Raw genomic sequence first — 27,520 nt, 5'->3', positions numbered from 1 at the left:
AAACCTTCATCCTGTTTCCACCTAGATTGGATTTAAAGTCTGTCTTTTTTTATATACGTCCACCGAGGGTGGGTGTGACTTTAAAAGATGGACTATAAGGCCTTTGCTTTGTAGCTGTAAAACCTGTGAAATCCAGCTAAACTTGGAGGGGAATCTCAAGAATAAACTCGCAGTGCTTGCGAGTGGTTGACACTGGTTTCAGCTGCGGTTCCCAAAATCATATGCTTAAAATCAATGTTTAAGGGACCGACACGCAGTAACAGGTTTGCTGCAGCTGCTTGTGCTCTCCTGAACTGTGATTTATGCAGCATTTTCTCTCTGGACCTGTGTTTTCCCCCACCTGAGATGAGTGAAATGTTAAAGGCTGGCAAGTCCAATCGCCCCACAGCAGAGGGGCGAGAAAACAGGGACATTGCAGGGGCGCGTGGTCATCAGTGTAAATCTCTGGGGTTTTATTGCTGAGCTCTTGGGGTGCTCTGAAATGTAGCCGGGCGTGAAAAACAGGGGCTCGAGATTCTGACAAAAAGAAAGAAATTCTGACTCATGTTTTGAGCAARTGTCCTAAAAATACCCACCTCCGGCAGCGTTTAAAGGCCCAAGCTGCCAAATACTGTTCTCTTCCCCAAAGACAGCGTGGCTTTGCAGCCCGARTTCCCCAAAGGACGGTGTGGTGTCCTTTCGGAGAGCGCCGCCGCCGCCGAAGCTCTGCGTGGCGGGACGTGGAGCTGCCCCTTCTTCGGGAGCCGCGCGCTCGTCCCGGCGCGGATGGAGTTAAGGGCGGCCGGCGGGTTGAAGCGGGCCCTGGTGCATTCTGGTAGCCAGGGGGTTTGATGGGCCCTGCGAGTTCAGAGCCCGGGTGCTCTGGCAACAGCATGCGCCGAGAGAGTTTGTAATGTGAAATGTGGACCTGTAAGTGCAGCGATGCAGCCTCCGAGCTGATTGCTGAATGAGGACTGTTTTATTTTTTTATTTTATTATTATTTTTTTTTCCTCCTCCATCCTAATAGTAATGTAGCGCTTGGCTTCTGCGAGATCCGTCCAGCTGTGGGCATGAAGGGTAGGGGCTGCTGGGAGACGGGATCTGTTCGTTCCTTCTGCAACTCCAGCTGTCTGAATAAATTTAAGAAGGGTTAGTGGCCTTCCCGGTTTCCGCACGGAGACCTTTGTTCATCCCCGCAGCCCTCGGCGGGTATCGCTGCATGCTGCAGTTGGTCGCGGCCGGAGACGCTGTGTGTGTGTGCCTTTTTATTTTTTTTAATTTTTTTTTTCCCTTTTGCAGTGCTGTTGCTGTGCTCAGGTTGTCTCACAGCATGTTTGGGAGTTGGGAAGGTGTGTGTGTGTGTGTGTTGGGGGGGTCTTCTAGCTGGAGAGGCTTCCCACGCGGCGCTTTTGCATGAGGCCCCCTGCAGAAGCTTGAACGCCTCAGAGCAAGCGGAGGAGTGCGGAAAACAGGCTCTCCAAACCCGCTGGCCATGTCTGCGTGACGGCCCTGCGTGGTCGTGAGCCGGCGCTCACCGAAGGGGCTTTCATGCCGTGGGCGCCGTGTCCTTTGCAGTTATTTTGTTTTGGGCAATCTTTCTTTCCTTTTTTTTTCTTTTATAAGCAAAAATGTGTTGTAATTAAGACAAAATGTGAATATTTCCCTGTTTGTGCTTTAATCCACCCGGCCAGTACTTTTGTTTGACCTGACATGAGGCCCAGAAACATTCTCCAGGAAACATTTCTCTCAGTAACAAGTATCATTGCCGGTGAATGATATCATAACACCTGCAAGCACCTATCTTTTATTCCTTGCTGGGTTATTTTGGGAATTTCTTGCTATAATAAAACCCTGCCAGGAGTTCAGTGCTCGCTCAGTGCACAGGAGAGCTATGATTTATAACGTAGTTGATCCTCTGCCCAAATCAGCACTGATTTGGGACAGAAATCCCTGCTTAGGAGCGCTATGGAAAAATTCAGTTGTTTGTTGTTATTTTGGGGTCAGATCCAGCAACAAAGCAGAACAGGTCTCCATTTCGGGGGGGTCCTTGTTTTCACATGTAGTGGCGGAGGAGTAGCCCTTGGGGAGACAGAGAGATGTGTCTGAGTTGCGTTCCTGTGGTTTTGCGGTGATTTGCTGCCTTCCATCCTGCAACTGAGAGTAGCTGTTTTCCCCTTTGAAGAATTTAATTTTACAGCCTTTTTTTCAATTCATATAAATTTTGTGTTTATGCTGCCTCATCAAGGGAGCCAAACTGGAAACCAGACTCTTAACTAAATAATGGGATCATTTGGGGAATGATAACTTTTATTGCTCACTCTGTTATATTATAATGCTGTGATGCCAGCAGGTCTATTCATGGCTGTGAACTGGTAGTTGTGGATGATGCACACCTGAACTTCCCATTTGGTCCAGTGTAGTCATTGCTCTTCCAGTTCAGTTTGAGATAATTCTGTAGGTTCAAAAATCATACAAGAATTCTTTAGACATCAAGTCACTGTCTCATTCTGTGTGGGACTTGTCTCACTTAACTTCAGGTATTTAAAATGTAGAAGTATCAGCCTGATCTGGTTATCCAAAGTTTTCTTTATTGTCGATAAAGAGAACCAGGCATCTCCAGAGAMCTTCTTCCCAAAATAGGTGTTACAGGTTAGCAGGTAACTTGCGTGTGAATGTGCAATTGACATTGACCTAAGGGATGCCTGGGAGACTTCCTCAGRCTTGGACTTCTCATTTCTGGCTATCCAAAGTCAGGTGAGATGAGTCATCTCACCTTTTTTTAGATATGAGTGCTTTAACCTCCCAGTCCCCTATTGGGAAGTCTAGTCCTGTTTTATTTTTAACAATGTGTGGTGTGGAATTGTATTTGCAGAGCCCTGCACTAACATCAGCCTCTGTTTTGATGTGGTCCCTGTACATGTACGTGTGTCTCGGTCGTGCTCTCAAGCATACTATCACAGTAAGTTATTTTATCTTAATATAATTTCCTTGCAATCAAAAGGCAGGGAAAGGAGAAATGCAAATAGGTCAAATTAAAATTTAGGCAATTCAGGATTTACAGGCGGCTTCAGACAGATGAGGAGAGGGGGAGGGAAAAATTGCTACAAAATCCAGATTGTTCACTTTCCTGTGGTTTTCTTCCCAAGCTGTTTTTATAGCTAGATGACGTAAGGATATGTGTGTAAGCGTAGATTTGCATATGCACGCACAGCAGTTTATGTAACTGGAGAACAGAACTCTCTAAACTAGAAATATTCTCACAAAAAGCTGAAAGGAGCCTGATTCCTATAGCATGTTGTTGAGGAGAATGCGGTCGGTGATGGACAGAGGTGAGACTGAATGGGAACTTCAATAAGGGCTAAGGCTAGAGGCTAGGAAAACCTTTGTAACTGCAAAGAATTAATCTAGAGAGACTGCACACTCTCTCCTATTAGAGGATTTTAGAAGGAACTGAGGAAAATACCTTCCAGGGGCATCTGAGATGACACTAAGTCTGTTTTGGGGCTGGGAAGAAGGTAACTTCTAAAGGACCGTGCCAGCTTTGTCGTCTTTGCAACAGTGAATGATAGAGAACACGAAACACTGTTTTGCAATTCGGAAACCTTTAAATAAATGTATCCTCAGGGGTTTCCTTAGTTCTTTGTCTGTGCTGTTTCCCCATAACTATTGCCCAGGTGTTGAAACATCCACCTGCCCTTTTCTGCCTGATGCCAACAAAATGTGTCTTTCCACAGGGCAGTGTGCAGCAACTGAGGCTTTGTGCTCTTGCGTTCCTCCCCCGCCCTGGCACTTTGAATGCAGAGGGTTATTAATTGTGAGAATGCACATATAAAGTGTAAACCATATTGTATTGTGTGCACAAAACAGGCACATGATTTCTAATAGTTTCAGATCTCCTTCATTAACCTTTCCCGTGAAAGATAGTGCCCAGCTAATCTCACTAGGCTGAGCAGAGTAAAGACTCCCATCTGGGATGACGGGCGACATTGAGCCCTGCTGGAGAGGATACCCTAAATCAGGAACACGGCTCTTCTACTTCCATTCTGGTGAATATTGACTTTGTCCTCAGACTCCCTTTGTCCTCAGACTCCCTTTAATGCCTCTTTGTTTCCTTTTTTTTTTTTTTTTTTAAATCAGAAAATTGAACTGAAAAATTGGGAATGCATTGGCTTTTAAAATTAATTTGCTGTAAAACCTAATGTACAAGCTGTCCAGTAAAAGAGGCTCTGGCAAGCATGTTACATTTTGAAAATTCAATACTTCTTCCAGAAGTGAAAATGTTTTCCAAGGATGCCTTGCTTTCTGTTTGAAAATTCATGTGCTGTAATTGTTTTACACAGAAAGTTTGGACTTGAGGCTCCCCAAAAGGAAATATTTGAAATATACTCAATATGCTTATGACTTTTAATGAGGAGTCCAGGGGATAGCTGGCCCAGCTTTTTTGCACTGCAGGAGATTTCTTGTGAACACATCCACTCAGTATGGAGTTCTGGGGTTGATTTTTTTAATTGTTTTTTTTTTTAGCGTTTGTGTGTGTATTTGTAAGATGAACCTGATGCAGACCTTGTAGATTAGACAGTAACAGGAAAAAATGTGAAAGTAAAAGCAAGATGTTTTATACCCTTCCATACTTGTGCATTGAAGACCTGATCTGGTTCCATTAAAGCTGATGGGAATTTGTCTTTCGGCTTCAGTGATGCTGGCCGGGGCCAAATTAAGGCAGAAAAACGGAAGTATTGAAATCTTTCTCTGAAGAATGAAACATCTTATTTGATGTTTTGGTAAGTAGGTTACAATAGTCCACCTTGTGCTACGTGAAAACTGTCTATGCTGGTTAGCAGGAATACAGTGACCACACTTGCTGTGCATAAAAAGGGCAGCAGGTAGCTGATAAAGACAATTAGCTTTAATTTTAGTTAATTTTATTTGAGAGCCTTGAAGTTCTTTGCAGCAGAAATTAGTCAATACAATAACATTGCTTCCAGAGGAAACTTAAATACCTTTGCTAGGTCCATTTGGAGCGTTTGGTGGCATGGACAGCAATAAGGCCTGGACTTCTTATCCAGTCCTCTGCTCTGAAATATCAACACATGTAACTTGTCATTAATATCTGATGTTAACATGGATAATAATCTTTTAATCAGAGTCGAATCAAGGGCTGCTACCTGACAGCAAGCAGAACTTCCTGCTGTTTGCACCCTGCTGATTTAGTTCCCGATTGTGTTGGGTTCGCACGTGACCAAGTATCTAAAACAAGATGCATATGTGTGTGTGAATAATTTCTAATGGGACCATCAAAGAAATAGCGGAAGAAATGCTTTTATGTAGCTACATCCCCAGCAGTATTATTTTATGTCTCAGTTAGAAACTATTCAAATGAATCTCTTTACATTAGTTTAAGATCAAGCCTTCAATATAAGTAGTGTTGTGTTAAATTGCTAAGAGGGAACACACAGTCATTGGGAAAAGGTGGTGTACTTTGCTGACACCACGTGACGCTCCAGCCTGCTTTCCAAATGCTGAAATGCTGATTCAGTCTTTTTCCAAATTTATTTAGAAATCTCCCTGGAGGGCTCTTACATGAGATTTATGACACTTCTTTCCTTAGCATGGCCAGCCGCAAACAGTATGGAGCTAAGGACTGAGTACAGTATCTGGTAACAGTCCCATTAAAGTCGTGGGCCTTCGCCCCCCCCCCCCCCCCCCCCCCCCCCCCAAGCCATGTTCTTTCTCCTGTGTGATAGCGTTGTGTCTCGGTGGCCAGTCTCCTAGAAATGCAACTCGCCTAGTTGTGGAGGCAGTAAGAGATGATAAATCCGCTGGTTCTTTGATTATTTTGTTCTTGTGTTAGTTGCTATCACAGTTGAATGATATCTAGTTTGTATGGCAGCTGCGCACGACTTGAGCTTTCAGCTATTGAGTCTGTCTCACTGGAGACACTGCTTTCTTTAGCAGCTATTATTTTTTTATATATCCTTGTATGGTCTCACTGCTGTCACCTTCTGTTTGGTCTTACTTGTCATACTTTGCATGTATTTTTTTTTTCTTGCCTTGATCCTCCTCTGAAGTATGGCATTTGAAATGAAGAAATCATCTTCATGATTGAAGAGCTGTGATTTGGGGCATTGCAGCATCCCTCTTCAGCAGCTCTGTGCTTACCTCCGCCTTGTCCCTGCCGTTCCACTTGCCCGGCTTGGCTGCTGCTGTTTCAACCTGGGGCAATTGCTCCGCTTGAAAAGCCCCGTCAGGTTTGTATTCTGTTAGCAGGCAGGAAACAAAAGTTAGTCTCGGCCACCCTCCATGTGGGCTTCAGCCATTAGCTCCTGTTGCTCGCTCAAAGGCAGGTCTATGCAGACAGCCCGGGTGCTCCTGGGAGTTGTCCCAGTCATTTGGCCTTGGGAATGGTGCTCCCCTCTTGGCTTTCAACAGGGCTGATCCAAGACTGCTGAATTACATTAGCAGGGTTCATTATGGACCCTGAGTCTTCACCTCCTGGTAGCASAGCAGATAGCAGGTGTGTGCCTTGCACATGTTACAGCAAGGAACCAACTCACTGGGCTGATAACTAAGGGAAAACACTGTCCTCAGGGCTCCTTGGAGGAAAGGTCCCAGTTGTGACTGCCAAGAGGCCTGCAAAAGCCGTCCCTTTCATTGATGTGCTTGTGTTTGCTGACTTTTGCTTCTGACGCATTTTGCCTGTTTTCCCACTCCTGCCTGTGTCAAAGGGTTAATGGCTCGTTCGCCCAGGAGGTTAGTTGCAATGGTTGTGCCACTGTCTGCCAATTGCAGAACAGCGATGTTTGGATTTGTGGGTTAATTGGAAATAACAGTTCATAATCTTTTTCCCTTAAGGTAGGTTTAGATGGTGCCAGCTTTACATACAGAAGAACTGTGAAACAAACCATTTCTCCTAACTCTCTACCCAGGATCACCCTGGAAAATCCTCTTTCAGCAGAGGTATCAAGGGACATCCACTGTTAGCAGAGGGAGCCTTGGCAGGACAGCGGCTCTGACATCCATTTCCCCTGGGCTGTGGGAGCTCTAAATTAAAGAGCAGYGGGTGCTTTTGAGCCTAGTTTAACAAAACCATTTGTGATGGCTGCTTACTTGAAATGTTTTCGTATGTGAGTACCCACCATCCTGTTACCAGAGCAGCTAGTACTGCTTAAAAAAGCAAGGGAAGAATGACTTCTTCTGCTAAATAAAAAAGAAAGTGTTTCTTTCTCCCTAGGCCAGCGAGCTGTGCAGATACCTGTGTGCTCAAAATGAGGCACACCAGCTTTGCAAACTGGTGAATGCTGCCTGCAATCTGCTGAGCCTCTGGAGCCCCACTAGGATAAGCCTGTAGGRTCGAGAGCACTGTATATAGCTTAGCTGCTGCTCGATACAAGTCCTGCTTTGAAAACTACAAGTACTTCCTAAGCTGGCCAGGCCGCGTCTTTTGCAGAAAGGAGCTCTTGCGTGTAGCAGCCCTCAAGGTTCAGGGCTGCTCACTGGTGAGGGAAGGGGACATTTCCCTCTGTCTGCAGGTGGGATGCGCTGAAGGCATGAGTGTGCTGGCAGCTCCAGGGCTTTGCAGAAGTGCATGTGGAAGGGGAAGGACCATCCGTTTTGTTACGTTCAAAGCAACTGTGGAGTAGTTCTGCACACACGTGTAGGGGCTCACATGGGACTCAATTCTAAAAGCACCCGTCCCAAAGGGTGTCCAGATGCTGGAGGAAGTGGTTGTGCTCTGCGGTGCTTTGCACCGGCAGCCTGCTGGAGCATTTGCTGCACAGAGCCAGGGCGGCTCAGTGTAACGCAAAGGATGCTTTCCTTATCTGTCGGAGGTAATCAGCAGCCATTGCTAACAATGCAGGCTTATTAGCTGTGCCTTAAATACAAAAGAGAGTAATTAGGGAGGAAGTGGCCATCTTGACAGCCTGCTAGTGTAATTAGAGACCAGAAATGTGTTTTGAATTGGAGAGAACTGAGATGAACTCAGAGCTCCATTCATACGCCTCTTTAAATAGAGGCTGTATGTACAGCAGAAATTGCTTTTTTTTTTTCCCTTTTAATGTCTAGGCTTCACTGATAGCCAACGCTGCACTTTTATGGGAGAGGGTGCTACTAGCAGAGCAGCATCAGTGTAACTGCCCTGCTCTGTTCCTGTGCCGTTCCCTGGCCTAACTTGGACTGGGGCTGCTGATGGGGGGGGGGGAGCAATTCCAGGGATAAATTGTTGGTTTGATGGATGTTTTTGCAGCATGTCATCAACAGTASTTGTAGTGGGGAGACCATAATGTAAATGGACTGAAAAGGATCTGTTTCCCATCTGGCTTCCTAGTTCTGCAGAGCAGCTTTCAAAGAGTATGCGTCTCTTGTCATCGCTGCTGTGCTCYTGGCTCATGGGGGTTCAAAGGGGTCTTCTCATTTGCTCATCCAGCAGAACCTGGTCAGAGGTGGAGCTTCCAAGTGCCARTAGAGGCTCCCTGATTGTACCAGTCCTTGCAAAGACTCGGGCAGCTGACGAGTGGCTCTGACTTTTCTGCTGTGCATGGGTATAGTTCTTGAAACCTTTCCCCCAATCCAGGGCAGTCATCTAAACCATCTTGGGCGGGGGGAATCAGGGGTCCCTGCAATCCCTGAAGTTATAAAGTAAAATACAGGCACTACCCTATCTCTAGAAAGGAGCTATCATATTTGAGGATATAAAGATGCCTCCCAAAATGTTAGCTCTGTTGAGCTTGCCTTTGCTGTTTCTCTCCTGTGCACCTGTTCAGTGTGGCTGTGATGTGGCTCCAGATGTGCCTGGGCTATGGCTGTTGCTCCACTGATCTTAGGGCAGGTTGTTGATACCAGACAGGACCCAGATGCATTCCCATGCAGCATGAACTGTTGTATGATTACAGTTTAAACACAACTGACACATCTCTCCACCCTGCAGAAGGCAAGCAGGGCCTGTGGGATCAAGGTCACTGAATGCTTCTGTTTATTTGTCAGTGAATAAATGCAGGGTCTATGCAGCTGTGTCGTGACCCCTTGCGGGTGCCATGCTGCTGTATCCTTTGCAAACTAGTGTCGGGTGAGCATTGCAGGGAGAAGAGTTCCAATGTTATCCATGGCTTTGGGCAGCGAGAGGGAAGAGGGGCTATCTGAGCAGTGGAGCTGTCTGCATCCTGTCATGAGATCGCCTGGAGGTGACAGCTTGCTTTGCATTCTCTAGCTGACATTTTAGTGCTGTAGTCCTTTCCCCAAGCAGTCTGTGGTTTGGGGGCTGATTCCTGCTTGCTGTTACCCCCAGTTTCTCTCCAGCAGAATAGTAGACTGTGCTGTGGGGGCCTTGGGAAAACAGTGGTGCAACTGCTTGGGTTGGGCTAGCAATAGCCYGCTGCACTTGCTCGCTATCGAGTGTTGTGCTGGTGCTGTCCCTGGCTGCGAATTACACTTTTATGGAGAGAAGTGAGTGTGCTGGTGCTGACTGAGCCTGAAGCACTTCAACTACGAGTATTCTGAGCAGAGCAGAAAAAGAGTTACTGCTCTTTTCCATGTCACTTATTCCACACTCATCAAATCTCCCATTCAGGGCTGCTGATGTGACAGGCTGACCGCAGCTCCCCTTCCCTCACCCTTGTGCTTGATCAACTTTTCATCTCCTTGATTTGCAGGGGCTCTCAGATGCACCTTTGAGGAGACTATAGCTGTGAAAATGGCTCTGCTACCCTGACAGATGACCAGACTGCCTGGGAGACCTGCCTGTGCTCCTCCTTGGTTCCCAATGTGATGCTGACAGTGACGGCACTGTGGCATGGGTCTGGAAAGGTCTTTCCAGGACAAAGAGCTGCCAGCTGCGTCTTTGCATTCAGCTTCTCTGGTTGCAAGCACATTCTTTAGAGGAGAAAGAATTGGCTCAGAAATATGATGTGTTGGCACTTAGGTTGGCAGCATGCTTGTGGGCAACTCTGAGTTGCCAGATGCCTGGAAATCACCCAGGGAAGCTAGCTGTGCTTGCGAAGCAGCCAGCATGGGTGCTGGAGGGTGGCGGCTTGTGTCACTAGAGGTGCAGGATTGCGCCATAGAGATGAGGCTGCCCCCAGGGTTGGTTATATATGTGAATGAACATGTTTAATCTCAGTGGTTTTGTTCTTACCTGTGCAAAGCTGGAAGGAGAGTCAAGAGGCTAAGTCTGAACGTATTTCCAGTGTAGGTAGTGCTGATGCGTGAGATACTTGGGGATTACATGCATGCTTCTGAGTTTGATTACTTGGATTCAGAAGAAATAAACTCAAGCTGGAATTCATGCAAAGGAGAAGAGCTGTAAGGACAGAGCACAAAGATGTGGAGCTGCAAGCTGACTCTGAGTAAATACAGGCTGAAAATAAGAACGTTCCCTTGAACAGTGCTGTGGGGTCTGGGATAGGTTTCTAAACCCAGTGTATGTGTGTAGGGGGGGGGACGGTCCCTGCTCATCATTTTACATTTTTAAGCTGAAGAACTTGGCGTTGCGTCTTGGCCCAAAGGAGAGTGGGCTGGGGGGGAATTTGTTCTATTTTGCTATTTTTGTTTTGCGCATTTGTTTTGCTTTATTCCACCCTTTTGAAAGCAGAGCGCACAACACTGCGCTTAACTGCAGACCTTTTTGCATCACTGTACAGACTCCCAAACCCTTCCTCTTCATGCCCCTCCATCTCTGTTCATTTCCATCTCATTAAAAACAGAATTCCTTGCGGGAAGATTTCACACTTCACATCAGTTTATTAAATCTTGGGAGTGTGAGCTCACCTTGTACCTAATTTGGCCCACTCCTGTCCCTTATGCCCTTGCATCAGCTCCAGGAGCTCCTGAGGAAGCTGGTTCTTGCTGACCCTATGGATCTTACAGCTTGTGATCACAGGGGCCATGGTTGGAATTGTGTTCTAGGATGTAGGAGAGGGATGAAAAGAGCTGTAGCATTCATTTAGAGGACAGCCTGCAGTCACACCAGTTTGTGTGTTGCATGAAACCCCATCTCTGACATGGGGCTGGAGTAAGGATGTGTTGTTGTGTGGAGRTCAGGTGTGTTTGGCAGCCATTGTACATCCCCAAGTTTCTTGTTCCTGTGTTGGCTGGAGCAGCAGTGCAGGAGGGGCGATCCTATTGCTATGTAGGATCTGCCCTCAGTGAGAGAGCTGTGAAAACTAGGTGGTGGAAGTTAAAGGAGGCTTTGGGAGCCTGAATGTGCTGATGCTGAAAGGCTCCATTTGGATGTGATTGTAACATGCTGAGCATGAACTCCTATGTGGCAAAGTCCGTTGCTAGTGAGTGGCAGAAGGGTTTTCACTTCRGGCACTAATCAGCAGGGTCAGAGTTAACTACTTAATAGTTTAACTTGGTCTGAACATCTGAGTGAGCCCTGGCATTGATGGGCCTATTTGTCACTAAGCGAGACTGATTAAATTACCTTTCTATTTGCAGGAAATGAGCTATTATGGTTGTTTGCCCATTAATGAGCTCTGGTTGGGCCCCCCTTCAGGAGTACAGTGCTTTGATACACCTGCATGATCTRGCACGTTTGGAAGGACCCTGGCTACCTAGCAAGCAGAAGGGTGGGGCAGGGAGGAAGGGAAAGATGTAAAGAGGGCTGAGACCGTTCAACCACCCAGGCAACATCTCAGTGTCACCACTGCCCTGGGACCAACCAGATCCTAGTGGAAGCGTGGCTGGGCCTGTGCAGTGTGCCATGCACAGCGTTGCTCTGACACACAGCATTTTATTCTCTCATCAGTGCTTTGTGGAAATGTGAAGCAGGGAAAATTAGGTCTTTCCTCTTAGTGCTTCTGTTCTTATGCATTTTGCCCTGAGCTCATATGAGATCATAACCAGCACCATTCAGTTTAGCTATGAGCTGGATGTAATACTGTACAGCCCACTAATCAGTATATTTGCTGCTTCACTGTTCATTATGAATTAAGGAGGCTTGAGTGGTGCTAGTAAACTGCAGCTTTTAATTAATAGTCACACAGTCAAGTATAATAAACATTTTGTTGTGCAGGAATTCATTCTACCTTACTTTAGGAGGAAGTTAYTACTAATTACAGAAGCCTTTGTAGCAATTGTTAGTCTAGTTTGTAAATCTGTGCATCCTGTTGTTACATACAATCAAAGATCCCAATACAAGTTATCTGTGAGTCCTCTAGCCTTCAGAGGAGACCCAAACACGATGTGCTTGATGAATTTGCTTACCTCAGTGCAGGCTGGCCGTTTATCTCACGTAGTTAGAAAAATCTCTTGTTGTTAGGTAAAATTCAAAGTTTGCTGGGGCCAGGCTTCGCCCTTGTCTTTTGCATATTTTAAAACGCTCTCTGTAAGAAGACTAACTGAAGCTTTGTCTTTCCTTCCAGTTCAAACCCTTAGAAAGTTTCTCCCAGCACCCTCTGAATACCCAGTGGTCAAGAAGAGGTCAGTGGAGATGTGTTCTCCAGGGCTTTGCCTTACACATTTATGAGTACCCAAGGAAAAGGTTTTAAAACCAAATGCAGAAGTGGTAGTAAGGTGTAAGCTCATCTGGACTGCTTTTGAGCTACTTTCRCCCTCTCCACCTGCAAGGCTCCCAATTACATGCTGGGCAGCTGGTCTAAAGCGCTAGAAGATGGCCCACTTGCTTAGCATTCCTCCATTTCCACTGGCATTTTCTGACCTTTGTGGAATTGGAATAAGATCTGTAACCTATGCCAACCCTGATCCTCTTACACATGAGTAATCTGAGCATAGGTGGGTTGGGCAGACTTAAAGGCACATAAGGGTATGCATTAATGTGAGGGTGTCCATGTTGTACTGTTTGGCAGCTCAGCCTTGACAGCTATTGAGTGGGTTCTCCAAAATCTAGCTGCTTTTCAAATGGGGTTAGCAGAGCTTATGTATCTGTAGGGATGTTACTGAAGCCTTGTGCAATCCTGGTGTGGCTGCAAGTTTTGCAGGGATGGTGGTGTCTGTGCGCCCAACCTTCTCAGCACAGCCCTGCAGCTAGTTCCTTGCCTCCATCTGAATCGTTGCTCCCCCCTCCCTGGAACGAGGTCCCTTGTCATTTTGTTCTCATTACTGAGGTTTAACTGTGAGAGAGTTGACAGGGATATAGGAGTGTCCTGTGAAAATCTCTGACCAGTTTCCAAGAAAAGAGGAGAAAGCCTGGGGCATGTTGTGTTCTCCTAGGTGACAGGAGGAAAAGACTCTCTCAGGCCAAGTTCATCTGTGGTGAGCTCAACAGRTGTTGCCAGAGTTGCACCAAGGACAGCATTAGCCTGCTTTCTGCAGAGAAACTCGTTGAGAATTGGAGCTCACATTTGCTAATATACCTCTCAAATACTGTGTGGTTGCTGATCCCCCAGACTCAGCCAAATGTGATACCAGCGGTGTTTCCTTTGCCTTTTGCTCATGGATCTAAAGAAGAGAGACCAACCTATCTGCGAGCTCCCCTGCTTGCACTGATGAAATCGTAGATGAACCTGAGGCTGGAAAATATTTAAAGATGATTAAAAATGTATGGTTGGTGACRCACTTAAGAAGATATCCAAGACCTTAGATGGTTTTAAATAGCTGTGTGCCAAGGCGCTGTTCCCATTGCTTGTGGAAGAAGAGGGCCCTAATGTCAATGACAGGGTCAGGGATGTGAGCCGGGTATCTCACGAACCTCATGATCCAGGGCTGGTGCAATGGCTGGCGCTTGGTGGTGTTGCAAGGACATGCCTTGCCACGGCCTGGGCTCAGAAGGGCTATAATTCTGATAGGGCTGCTCAGGAGACTTTCAGTGAAGCAGGTCCTCACTTCAAAAAGAACCCAAAAGTGATTTTGCTGAACTGGAAAGCGCCTGCGCACCTTTCTGCCACCAAAGATCTTTTTGCCACCAAGACTAAGTGTGGGACTTCACACTGCAGAGAGATAGCTTGGCCCCCATGTCCTGAATGGCGGTCATTATGCCTGTCTGGTATGAGTGCCTGGTCCAAGTTCCTGCTCTGAAGAATATTCATTTCCATAAAGTGACAGAGCTGCAGCAGGTGAGATGRAGGGCAAAGAGCTGTGTGGTCAGATCACTCACTGGGCTTCGGGAGAATAGCAAAGCACCTTGTGTGCTCTAGCCGCCAGTGGATTAACTTCTGTGGGTGAGTGGCTTGTTCTTCAAATTGCATTTGAAACATCTCAGCTTTCTCCCATCACAGTTTTGGAAAATGTTAGAAATCTTGAAAGTGCCTCAGAACAGGAGGACAGATTCCTGGCCATCTCTGCTTAGAAAACCCCATGTCATCTTSAAGCCTGGAAATGTCAACCATTGTCACAGAGCCATCCTGTCCCCACAAGAACCCCAGGCATCTGAGGATGTTAGTTATGTGCGGTGTCCATGTCCTCCTGGTGTGGTCCCCTGGTAGGACAGGAGGGGCCCTTCCAGCTGGCCACTGGGGCAGAAATAAAGCATTGGAGGGAGAGAGCCTTTTAGGAAAGGAGAGAAATAAGAGTTGGAAGAGTATGAAGGGAAACAAGCTCCCTTCTTGTACCTTTTTTGTCTTTCTTGATTTTACTCCTCTGCTGCACCTTTACTGAAAACATACCTTCTCCCCACTTTGTTGTTCATGCCCAGCCCTGAGCCATCCAATACCTTTCCCTACAGAGTCCCCGTAAGTACCCGTGCTCCTACATACCACCTTGCAAAGATGCAGGAACTTCTTGTTTCCTTGCTCAAAGTGCCACCAAACACTATTGGCTGTTCTGTTTCAGGGCAGAGGAGCTGTGCAAATTCGTATTAGTCCTTTGATGCTAAAGGATTGAGGAAGTAAATGGACGGATAAAAAAAACAACAAGGTTCATGCATTTTTTCATCTGTTAGGTGAGAGCAAATAACTTTTGACAACAATTCTGTCTATGTAGCTAAATATTCTTCATTCTGCTTGAAGATAATCCTGAAGCTAGGTAATATTAATCCTCCCTGCAGATTTGTCTTGTATTGCCTGTTGACTGTGAACTCTGGGTTTACATATGAATTAGAGGAGGGATGGTTTGATAAAGTGCAAATTAGTGATATTCGTCTGGATGTGGCTCTTGTTGGCCCTGGAGACTGAGAATGGATCATGGAGATTTTCACTTCTGCATTGCTGATAAGAATACATCCAAAGATTATAATGACAGAGGAATATGCTTTCACAAGCAGTTTTACGGGGGGGGGTTGGTAGAGCAGGTAAACAGGCTTCCAACTGTTGTACTTGTGTGCAAAACTGCAGAGCGATGCTGGGAGGTAGATGAWACCTCTCTAAGGTCAGCTCCCAAGCCAGCTCCTCAGTGGCACACACAAGGTGAGATGGGGTGTCTCATTCTTGCTTCTAGCAAACGCCCATCAGAGTACTTGAAGGGCTGAAGAAAAACCTCCTCCTTCCCTGGGCATGGCTGCATGGAGGCTTCCTTATCTGTGTCTTTCTGCCTCACTCGATAGAAAAAGTAGAAAACTAAARAACATGGAGCTGAAAACAGAGCTGGCAACAGCTGGCATGCAATGAGATGATCTGCTCTATCTGGAGGAGGACTTTGGGCTGTGTGTCTGACATCTGCAGCACATATTTGACTTCTGATTTCTTTTTAAATGGAAGTGTTATCAGGATTTGTTGATCTGTTCATCTGTTGMGTAATTTGAAGACCCTACTATACTTAAATGGGGTGATTTAAGAAGTGGGCTGGGGATTCACTCTATGTTGTTGCCATCATTCTTTCGTRAAAATCTGTGGGGAAGAGCGGTTGGAAGCTCCCCTCCCTGCTCAGTGAACTCTTGATATGTTGTGAATGAAATTCTGGTGTGAAAACCTGCAGCTGCTAAATGTGCAAAGAGGGATTGGGTTCCCTCTGCAGGCCAGACATCCTGGCAGAAAGGGATTTCTTTTAGGATATGAGCCCTTTGAGAATGGGAGATGGGAATATTATGGAGGTACTTGTTAGCAGAGCCCCTCTTGGCTACTGCAGAATATCTGTTGTTCCTTTTCCTAGTGCCTAGTGGGACTGCTCTGAGAAACAGGCAGGTCACCTCTCTGTACAGACCAGATTTGCTGCTCAGACCYAGGCCCCAGGTGCTCCTCAGGCTTGTCCTGGGAGGGCTGAGCAGCCTTCCGAGCTCTGCTGTCAGTGTGTGCACTGAGAAACGGGGGTGCTGCCGAATGGCCATCGTGCCATGAGCAGCTCTGGAGCAGCAGAGCCTTTGTCCGTGCGTGCGTTCCCAGTGGGGACAGGCTCCATCTCTCCCTTCAAAATCATCAGCCTGCCTAAGGCAGCTTCTCTAGAGTGATCCTAGCATGAGGTTGCTGGATGCAGCATTTCCTCCTTGGTGTTAGTTGTTCTGCAAAAGTTTGAACTAGCAAAGCGTGGAGCCCCTTCACAGCATACTACTCTCATCGCAGTCTGTTCAGCGGGAAGCACTAGGGGTCCCCTGGGCAGTTTTGCATATGTGAATAAAAGCAAAGTAGTGTGCTCTGGGGCCCAGGGTTAGTTGTGCTTGCAAATAGGAGGCAGGTGGAGAAGCATACATGCAGTGAAGCAGCACCTTGCTTTCTGAGCCATCTCAGTTACTCTGAGATTAAAGTCTCAGTTACTGCTGCTTTTTTAAGTTGTATAGTGGAAGAATTTCCATTTTTATCAGGCCATTTATTTATTTTTTCTTTTCTAATGTTGAGATGTGTAGTGTGGACTCTGGATTGCCTGATAATGACCAGTCATTTCCCTATAATCACTAATGACTATTTTTTTCGTTGTTACTCTGAACTTTCTTTTGGGGATAGACGTTCCTTTGGCTCTGTCCAGCGTGGCTAACTTTGATTCATCAGTGTTTTAGCAATAGCGTCTACTGGACTCATTTTTAGCTCCARTTGTGTTCCTGGCCAATTCTGCTCCCTGCAATGTGTACCTCCGGTTCAACAGGTTCGTGGTCTGGCTTGATATTTTTCTTGGTATCTGCCAAACTTKTTGTTCTCTTGGAAATGGAGAGTAGAAAGTTGTAGTCTAAAAACAGATTGAAAAAACYCTCCAATATCTCCAGAAGCCAGCAAGCAGAAATCTCCTTGTAAAGGAAGTTCTGCTGCTGCTTTCTGTTGAGAAGAGTTTTGGGAAATGTTTTAAAAACATTTACTTCTAAAGCATGTGCAGTACAGGACTGACACCTGCCTGTGTCTCATSCTGTACCCACTGGTGCCTTTCCCTGGCTCATTGGAGTCATGACAAAATTCCTATTAAGCTCAGCAGGATTCCTATTTGGCTTGTGGTACAGTTGCCTGTCAGAGTTTGCTTTTCTGTGCCAGTTTACTTCTTGCAGSCTTTTTTCTTTTAAATGGTAAAATTCTAGGGAATGAGGCTGGAGGAAGCCTCAAGGGGCTGTCAGATTCATCTGTCTGCCCTAGGGCAGGATCAGCTCTCTCAAAACTTTTCTTGAYGTATGTTTGCTGTTCCTATGCCCTGAGATCACCAGCACTGAGTTCCTGTGGCCTCTGCAAGAAGCTGCTTTGAGGCTTCACTACCCCTGTGAATAGAAAGTTGTTCTCAACACCCTCTTTAGCTGCAATAATTTAAGCTCATGGTTTCTTGTTTTGTCCATTGTGGAAATGGAGAGCAGATTATTCCTTTTCACCTTTTTTTTTTTTTTTTTTTGGACTGTTGTTATATCTCCAATGAGTTTTCTCTCATTTTTATCAACACCTTCCTTTCATTCAATCGCCCCCTGCTGGATGCGTTTTCCTTCCACGTGTCTTTTTTATGGGTTCTCCTATGGAGTGTCTTTAGTGCCTRTGTGTCTTAAGAGTTCCCCAAACTGGGCATAGACCATTGGAGACTTACCAGAAATATCATATGTCTAAGATAGAACTGTTCTGTTCATGTAACTATTAGTTTTTTAGTTCACTTAAAAAAAAAATTCATTTGAATCAATATTTTTATAATAAGCTATGATCATTTGATTCTTTTCTGCCAAACTGTGGCTGATATCTATCTAGCATTTTTTGTCCTGCATTTCAGATTATTTTTCTAATCTACTCAAATCCTTTTGAGTTTGAACTCTGTCCTTCAGTGTGTTTTCAGCTGATCTGTATGTCTTTGTTGCCTTAGTAGTTTATAGAGCATGTGTTGGTGACTGGGTGATCGGAAAACCCCAAGTGTGCGGAAAAGAGAATGGCTGTAGTCTAGACAAAGTGCAGCATTTGCCTCTGAGGCTTATTGACTGGTAACATCATCACTTTCTAACTGCAGCAATAAAATGATCAATAGCTAGACTGGGCATGCTACAATAATCATAGTAAAAAATACTTTCTACTTTGCTCTTAAGAAACCAGAAATCCTTTACAAGTGTTAATGGACTGGTCTACCAGGCTGGTACTTTAATACACGTTTCACAGAAGAAGCAGATTTTGTAAGGTGGGTCAAAATTCACACCTAGTATTGCTTCACTGGTCTCAGGACCCTTATGGCAAGGATGGATTGTACTAAAAGAAATTTGTGAGGTTAGATCACCCAATGGGAACCTTACAGCAAGTCTGCTAGTAGGACCTGTATGGCCATGTGCAAAAAAGGGGCAAATATCCCATGCCTCCCAAATGAATTCTGAAAATATATATTTAAATTAAAAAAATGTGAAAACAGCTTTTTYTCTTTTAGATTTTTCTCAGAAATTTGGTCCTCTGGTATTCCTGCAGCATGTAAGGAAAGTTTTCCTAAGGTTCACTTGCACTGAAGCAAGCACTCGTTTCGCAGGGCTTTAGGATGCTGACACTGAACCAGGGCAGTGGTTTGAAAGCGATTCCATTTCTACAGTGGATTTTACTTCAGGCTGGTAGCTCAGTTTCCCCAGAATCCCTGCCCTGGACAGCCTTGAATGGAGTGTTCCCTCATCTGGAAATGTATCTTTATCAGAACAGGAGTGTCATTTGCAAGAACAGTGAAGGGCTGGTGCCAAAATAGATCAAGACCTATTGATCGTTCTGTTTAGCCTCCTTGCTTACATTGACTTTCTGATATCTCGGGGGAATTGTGTGTGCAGCTTCCTCTCAGCAGTCCTGTTCCTTCCAAGGAGGAGTTTTCGTGCATATTTATCTTGCAGTCAGCCTTGTTACCTTGATTTTTGGGGTCCCATCTCCAGTACTTTCTGCATGTTCTCTACTATTATAGTTTAGTTTTGCCAGTTGCTATTCTTGTAAGCAGTAATTTATCAAGAATGAGGTGCCAGGAGGCTGACCCCAGTTGCTTTTTATCATTTTGATTTTTTTTTCTATTCTTAGTCTTTCAGACCTGCTGTCACTGTGGAGTTTGCTGCTTGTAGCAAAGCAGGAGGTGTAGGAGCATGTTCAAGCGGCACTTTTGCTGTGAGGCTTCACTTCAGCCAGTTGCACTAAAGTATTATAGAAGTCACAGTTACGAAAATGAAGAGGTAGGATTAACAGCTTTTTAAATAAAAATCAAAGAGGTTACTTACCTGCTTTATTTCAGCATGACTTGGTTGAAAGGTAGTGTGTTGTCCAAACTATAACCCAAAGAAAGGCTCCAAAAATTGTTTAAGGCCATTTGCATATCTTACATATTTTACATATTCATTTTTCTCTACATTTTCTTAGGGCTTTTACAAATACTTCTCATTTGCATATATATTAAACTAACCCCTTTATTACAGCTTTGCATCAGACCTGATTATGATCCAAAGCCAATTATTTCAAGTGACCAAATTTTGTTTTGTTTAATTTAGAGATGTGGAGTAATTTGGGTTGGAAGGGCTCTCTGGACACCTCTGGTCCAACCCCTTGTGCAACCCAGGGCCAACTTAGATCTGGTTACTCAGGTCCTTAGACCTAATTTTCTGCAAAATATACACACTGCACTTCTCTCTACAGTCCTTAGGATTTCAGGCAAATCTGGTCTGCTACTGTGATAGGAACATAGATCTCTGAACTCTGGATTTAGTGGAGAAGACCCACTACGGGATCTTGGACAGGCCCAGGATGGGGTCCTGATGCCCTCGGCTCATTCTTGCCACCTACTTCTGTTGAGTGTGACTTAGGGAAATATCCAGGCCAAATGGCAAGTGAATATTTGCTATTTTGAGGCCTCTATTTGCTTGAACAGCTGTCCAATTACATTAGCAGTAGATGAAATACCCTTACCAGGTTGGGGGTGATYGTTAAGTGATCACCAAAATTTGGAATGATTTATGGTGAATATTTGCAATGCTGTTTTGGTGTTTTAATTTCCAGCATAATTCTTTACACCCTCAAATGCTCTGTGGACTGTGCCTGTATTTGCAGATGCTGTAAAAATGTGCCCATCTTTTGGCAGCCAGGCTAGACTATTAAATATAGATACCAATTTCCATTTAATATTCATAGCTATTAAAAGGGATGAAAGCAGATGTGTATTCTACAGCCAATACAAAAATTGCTCCAATTGARAAATGACTAGCGATCAACGTTTCCAAAGAGAGACGGGCAATCACTGATAGGGATGGACGTCATGTTGAGGCACCCTAGGAAGGTTGTGGGTGGCCTCATTCGGTGCCTGGCTTTGGAGCTGGCTTCCCYGAGTCATTTATTTCCTCCAGAGTTTGTATGACTTGGAGGAAATTACAAGCTTTCTTATTTCACCTTTGTGTCTAAAGCATATATCTCATGCTCACATTGCTTCAGGGCAATCCTGAAGTCACCCACGGGTGTCCATGATGGTTTCACCTGCACRCAGGAGCAAATAATCCTTTTTTCCCTATAGGTAAAAATCAAACCATTTTGACATGGGAAACATCTTTTGGTGGCTTAGATTGCTTTTGTGCTGTGTTTGTGTAATGGTCGCAGGGGGCTGCTCTCACTCACGGGCTTTGGGGCTGGTGTCTTGGCATTGCGGAGTGCGGGGCCGGTCCAGCTTGCTCGTGCTTCCGCAGTATTAATCCCGTGCTTTCACTGCCCTCATTCRCTTATGCCCATTTCCAACCAGCTGAAAGAACAGGTTTAACTTACCCTGAAATACCAACACTACCTTTTAGAGGCTCCAAGGCTTCAGGAGAACAGTGGGCAAGCAGTTCAGGATTGCAGGGTGCTCAGAGGATAGGAGGTGTGRAAAGGAGAAGACTCTCTGGTAGTGAGGCTACCAAGGAGGTGAAAGCTTTCTGCAAACACTACGGATATGCTGTTGTATTCTTACCTTTCTGTCTTGTAGCTGCTCTCCAGGGCCCRAAGAAGCTTACGACTGCTAGCTGCTGATCCATTTTACATAGATTAAATAGCATCACAGCTCCAAAAATAATCTTCTCAGTTTACAGGGAGGCTGGCTGTTTCTACAGCAACTGGTTCATGCCAGTGCCCTACAAATAAAAATCAAACAGAATTTCCCCCAAGTTTGTTTGCAGGTCAAAGGAAAGTATTGATTAAGGAATGGAAGGACTCAGTTTGCAGGGGCTAGTGCTTTTTGGGGCACACAGAGTGTGGACCAATGTATCAAAATAAAAGCTATGCGAGTTCCTAGAGCGAAGATTTATGAGAAGYTGCCATTAATGACCTTGCGTGCGTGTGCAGTGTGCCAACTGCAAGCACCAAGGCTCTCCCCTCGGGGCTCGTTTTGCCTTTTATCAACCTGCTGACTGACCATAGGGAAACCCTGTCCCATCCTGYTGCTGCTTTGCTCCCACCTTCTAACTGCGCTGTCTGCTCCGAGTCCCACCAGAGAAGTGCTTTTGCTCCCATGGGACTTGTGAGCTGGATTTGACATAGAGGCAGGATCCGTCCTTCACTGCGTATTTGCTCAGTGTCTGCTGTCTGAGCTCTTGCTTGCAGAGGCTTTTGTGCRTCCAGGGCGTGACAAGAAATACTGATCATAAGACAAGCGCAGGTGCTGAAACCATATGCAGGAAACATTTCTGGTGCCACGAGGGTCTGCTTTGCTSTGAGGTACCTACACAAGTGTGGAGGCAACTTACTGTCAAGCATTTGTCAGCTTTGTGAGTTTATTTTCTTCAGTAGCTTTTTTTTTGCAGCCTTGTAAGTGGAAGCAATGTAAATTCTTGATGAATAAATGTAGGCTTTATTTTATTGTAAACCTGTCCTGCGCTGAGGAATGGGGTGAGCTAAGGTGACCTAGGGATGTGCTGCTCCCCTGGTGGTGGCAAAGGAGGTGAAGCAGGGTACTGTGGCCATGCAGGGGCACCCACATTCCAGCACATGGGTGGGGAGGGTGCAGCGCTGGGGAGTGCATCCTGCCAAGCTGCAGAAACCGGCTAGTTTTGCTGCTTTAGCAGAGGATTTTTCTTCTGTAGAGAGCAGATGGCAGAACTGCTCCTGGCAGTGCCAGGTGAGGCACGAAGCAGAGACAAGGGCTCACTGTAAAGGCAAAAATAACATTTTGGTCCTTTGCCRAAGGAAAGGGATCATTCACAGAGCCCCTTTAATTTGGGAGTATTGCACTGTTTACACAGCAAGACCCTTGGTTCTTGGTGAGAAATAGCTTTTCTCTCAATGGATCTCTTCTGAGTTGAACCTATTCTGGCAAGCGAAGTAATTTGAAACTGTGTTCTCCTCCTCCCTAACCCCCAAGCATTTAGAGATACAAGTTTCTCCAGTTTCCAAGAGAGTTTGAAATTTTAAATCACTGAAGGCAGGAAATCCTACATTAGGGCGGCTGTGATATTCCCTGACTGCTCTGAGTTGGCAGGGCAGATGTCGTGGACATCGCTTTGTGGTGCTTCTGTGAATTATGTGCAGGTTTTGCCCCCAAATGAGTAGACCTTGATGGAATCCATCTCTCWCTGTGAATATTTGGTGACCTTCAGAGTGTTTTTACCAGTCTTGCCAAATCAAAATCTGGTCTTCCCTGGCAGGGAAGCTTGACACAAGGAAATTTCCCTGAATGTCCCAGCATTTGGCCATATCCAAAGTGAAGACCTGCAGGCAGTGTCTTGTGCTGTTTCACCTTTCTGGATGAGTGAATTATTTATCTTCAGCAGTTAGAATAATTTTTGCTTCTCCTCTCTCTTCAAGCGCTTCACAAATAGGCATTAGCAGTAGCTGTAACAGTGAAGAGGATCTTGCAGTGGCTCAGCGAGATGGCTTCGTTAGGTCCAGGCTTTCTCCCAGATGGAGAAACAGAGGCAGAGAGTGGGCCARTGACCTATTTTCAGTGTGGGATGTCCGGACAACAGATGACCCTATCCCCTACAATCCCAGCCATCCTGCTGGGGCAAATGGGAAGGCTCCCCTTACGGTGCTTGTCATGGTGGTACCAAGACATCAGCTGGAGAACTGCTGGTCTTGCTGGACTCAGATCTTCATTTTGGCACATAAAGTACTAGATAGAAATTACATGAAAACAGGGCTCCATCATTCAGATTTGTGGGATGCTCTTAGGAACAACACCAGAAAGCTGATGCAGATCTGAAAGGTTGCTGGTTACTTGAGGAACGAGAGAGATATGTTTAAGGGGACTCGGTCAATCCCATGTGGCCTTTGTTGGTGCTGCAGGGGGGCAGCACAGTAATGAGGAAAGTATTGCAGTGTTCAAAAGTATTTCAATGCATGACAATATTTCAGTGTTTGTGGCTGCAGATTAGAAACTGATCTTCAAAGATGCTTTTAATGGTTTGCCCTGGTAGGATCACCGMAAGGGGATGGGAGGGTTGTTTAGATGCTTTTTACAAAAACATTTTGCACTTGAACTTGCTCTGATTTTAAATGCAACCGGAGTGTTGTGTTTATTTCTTCCCGTGCTCTGATTGGAGCTAATTACAGCAAATTATGTTATATGGGATATTTTTATTTTACTGTGGCTCGCACACATAGTTGCATAAATTGTTCCCTGTTCCTGTGTGACCTGGGTGGCAGGAGGCAGAGGGTTACAGGACATGTGTACAGGGATAGTGGGTGAGGGACAGCATTGCAACCTCCATGCTGTGCATGCCTAAGTTTCCAGGACCAGGTATTGCACATTGCTTCCTCCTGCGTGCACGTCATGACCCCCTGGTCTAAGTTCAAAATCCCATTTGGACTTCACAGCCTACACAGAGCTTGAAAGGCCCTTTCTTGATTTGCACAATTCAGGCCTGAAAGGGCAGAAGGTGGATGAATGTGGGATCCTGCTACTTGGCTCACCTGGGTCCCGGTCTGTCAACAAAACCAGCTCTGGGGCAGGCAGTTAGGCGGATGGGCAGCTTGTGCAAGTGGCCCTGCTCTTGGATGCTTCCTGCGAGCTGACAAGCTTTTTCAGCAGCGTGCGTTCATCCTGCAGCATTTCTTTTCTCCTCTTTTGTGATTTCTTTCTAAGGTGGTTATTGATGAGTGATCTTTGAGCCTGCAGATTTGAGCAGGGTCTTGCTGAGCTTTGGTATTTGCCTGCATTATGTAAGAGGGAAGAAAAGGAATATTCTTCTGAGCTAGCTTCCTCTGAGGAACATTCATCTACGCTAACTCTGCCTGAAAGGACAGTGTCACCCGACTGTCATGGTTTGACCCAGGTGCTTCCTCCCAGCACTAAGGGAGCTCTTTTCCCTGGGCTTTGGGGTGTTTATGTAATTCTGTGTAGTGGTTAAAAAAAAAAAAGAAAGAAATCGGCCATGCCATGTTCATGTTTGCTGTGTTTAGCTGAATGCACAAGGAGAGATCATTACAGCAGCCTTGATGCACAAGGAACGAAGGAGAGGAAATAACGTTTTGCCAATGGATGGAGCCCTACTGTCACAGCACAGCRAGCTGTCCCTGAGTCGGAGCATTTTAATGATGGGCAAAAGCCCCAGGCTGTGGTTCAGGTTTGTCCATCCTTAGGGAGGCACGCTGCACAGCCTGTGCTCCAGAGAGAGCCGAGTGCAGATGGCCACAGGGGCCGGGATGCAGCCCTGCAATTGAATTAGTTCATAGTGACCTTTGTGGAGCGCTTTTCAATTCAAAACAGCAACTGGGAGTGCAGTGATCCTGAGAGCACTGGTATGAGGTCGGTATTGCAGCTGTTGGGCGAGTTGAGATCTGTGGATGTAAAAGCCCAGGTGACGCAGGGGTGAGCAGCTGGGCTAGGGATTGAACTGCAGATGCTGGGTGCCAAGGTGTCCCCAACAACTGAGACAGCACAAGAAGGGGATATCACGCTCTCCTGCACTTTCTCTACTCCTCCAGCAGTTGCTGTAAACGGGCAAGATTGGACCTGAGAAGTATCACCAGTGTCTGTTCCTCCTGCAGATGAACAGAAAAAGCCCAAATGGGGTCCATTTGGGCCTTAAGCCACTCAGAGATTATGGTATTTTTTGACATAGGAATGGTTGCCTGGCTGGTATCTGTGATGAAAAACAAGCCAGGATGGTTGGCTTCTCCATGAGCAAATTTCTGGGTTTACTATTTCTGATAGATTTATAAAACACCATTTAGCCACTAATGACTGGATTCATTAGTGACTGGATGTGACTGTGTACTGAAGAGAGGCTCTTCCCACCAGTTTGTTTGAGYATGAGTAGCTTGCCACAGGCCTGCYGGWGCCAGCRTGCCCCTGAGGCTGCAGGAGATGCTCACAGCAAGAGCTCAAATGGAGATGCTGGAGGCAGTGAGGGAACTCTTAAACTGGAAACGGATGGGTTGGGCTGGGCTGAGCTCTCCTGCATAATGCCACTACCATCCCGTTGCTGCTCTGCATGCAGTTTGCCTGTTTGAGCTGTTTCCCGTGGGCACACGTGCTRTGGTGAGCAAAAGTCCTGCGAGAGATGCCTATGCTGTTGAGATGTGTGGTGGTGCACAGTGCTTTGCACCTTTTTCTGCTGTGGTGGGTGTTTGCGATTGGGGGAGGATCAGAGCAGCGATCRCAGCAGGAATGTGGTGCATGTGTGGCTTTTGTAGCTGGACAGGCATCACTGCGTAGGTTCTCTGCCACTTTTGGGGGTTTCTGTCCTCCAAGAAGCAGTGTTCTTGTGAGCTTTTTAGTCCAGCTTTTTGGGAAAAATAGCCATGCTAATGCACTTCCTGCACTGTGTAAATGCTGGCCCTTTTCAGGGGTCCGTCCCTCTGTTGTCTCAYCTCCTGCCAGCCCCAGAGTGAAGCCTGGGCACCATTTGGGTCTGGATGAGCTCTCCCAGGCCACATCTCCAACAGCTCCAGATGTGCATGGCTTCCTCGCTGTTTCRTGCCCATCTTTTCAAATTAGCTAGAGGCGAAAGCAAAGCCTGGAAGGTGCTGGCTGCTTTCCTGCATGGAGCAGCCTGGAGCCCTGGATGCTCCAGATGATGTTGGTGTGGGAGTGAAGCTCCCTGGTTCTGAGCCTGGCCACAGCTGTGTGCMGTATCCCTATGAGTGTGGTGCCAGCCAGTGCGGCCCCTGCCAGCRCTGGCTCCCTTGTAGTGAAATTGGCCTTGGCGGCTGGGTCATGCCACCCTGTGAACGTGGCTCTGCCCCTGGGTTGATTGCCCTTGCTGAGCTGTCACCAGCCGCAGGGAGCTTCTTGGTGAGCCCTTCCTGCAGCTTGCCTGCTCCAGTGGCTTACTAACCCCTGGCTGTGTTTCTGCTCAGAGCTGGGCATGGTGTCATCCTGGGAGACTGATAGGGTGTCCTGGATCAGCCTAGTACCAYGTGGTAGGGCAGTGTTGCAGCTCCCATGCTGAGTGTGCAGCAGGTTTCTAGCAAGGTGAAAGCCAGTGGCTGTAGCTGGAGCCTCCCAAGGTGGAAGTCCTGGGTGGACAACAGCTCAGGTGAAAGCTTGTGTCATACTTGACAGCAAAAGGGGGATGCTTTTTGTAGGCTACTGTGTGGGACACCATGAAAGTGGATGGGTAAAGGCCTCCACCTGAGGTTCCCCTGCAAGGCTGCAGAGAGATGGCTCTGAGTGGCCGTAACGGCAGCGTGCCTCCTTGTGTCTCCCCCGGAGAGCGTCCAAGGTGTTACGCTGTGCAGCATGCTCTGTGCTTCAAATGCACCCGTTTGGAGCGGATGTAAGGAGAGTGTTCAAAGAACACTGGGAGGTGGATGGTGCCAGTGACTCAGAGTGCCATGGCTTGCCCTGAGATGAAAGGTTCCTTAGATGTGCTTGAAACAGAAATAGGAACTTATGGGAAGTCTCAGTGAGTTTTTGTATGGGCAAAAAAAGATTTAAACTTTCTTGCTGGGTCTCTTGAAGCTTGCACTATAAGATGCCTGCGACATAAGCCCATGTCCTTTGCTGCAGTACCTCTGGACAGCCTCCTGATGCCCTTTGAATTCTGCATCTTCCTTTTTCTCTTCCCCTGGCTTGTCTCCTTTCTCTGAGCCTGAGGCCTTCGTTGGTACTGAATGTTTTCAAAATGCTGGCCTTATCCCAGCAACTGTAGCTGTTGCCTTGCTGATGTGCAGCTTAACAGCTTCTTAGCCTTTTGGGGGCCCAGGGCTGGGTTGTGAATGGATCAAATGSTTGTACAGGTAAGTTATGCCCTGATGCTTTCTCTTGTAAGACATGCTTGCGTTTTGCTGTGTCCTGTTTCCCAGTGAGCCTTTTTTATTTTGCTCTCCCATCTTTCTTAAGCAGTTGGGGTAAATCCTGTTGGGTGGGATAAGCCTTGACTCTGGGCCGTATGTCCTGTTTCTATTGCACCCGTTCTGATTA

At 46.3% G+C, this 27,520-nt stretch overlaps 1 protein-coding gene and 1 long non-coding RNA gene across 2 annotated transcripts in view; both read left to right on the top strand.

The window, feature by feature from the left end:
- The window catches only part of OSBP2 (oxysterol binding protein 2), a 157,486-nt gene that overhangs the window by 72,400 nt on the left and 57,566 nt on the right, over positions 1-27,520 (top strand). The window lies entirely within an intron of this gene.
- LOC146592060 (uncharacterized) lies at positions 3,960-10,078 on the top strand. Its single transcript, XR_014896681.1, has 4 exons — positions 3,960-4,026; positions 4,675-4,761; positions 6,049-6,228; positions 9,628-10,078. It is a non-coding gene; the product is annotated as an uncharacterized LOC146592060 (long non-coding RNA).

The sequence above is a fragment of the Rhea americana genome, unplaced genomic scaffold (genome assembly GCF_003343005.1).
Source record: "Rhea americana isolate MKP2758 unplaced genomic scaffold, rheAme1 scaffold_347, whole genome shotgun sequence".
Classification (NCBI taxonomy): Eukaryota; Metazoa; Chordata; class Aves; order Rheiformes; family Rheidae; genus Rhea; species Rhea americana.
This window is presented reverse-complemented; position numbering and strand designations above follow the sequence as displayed.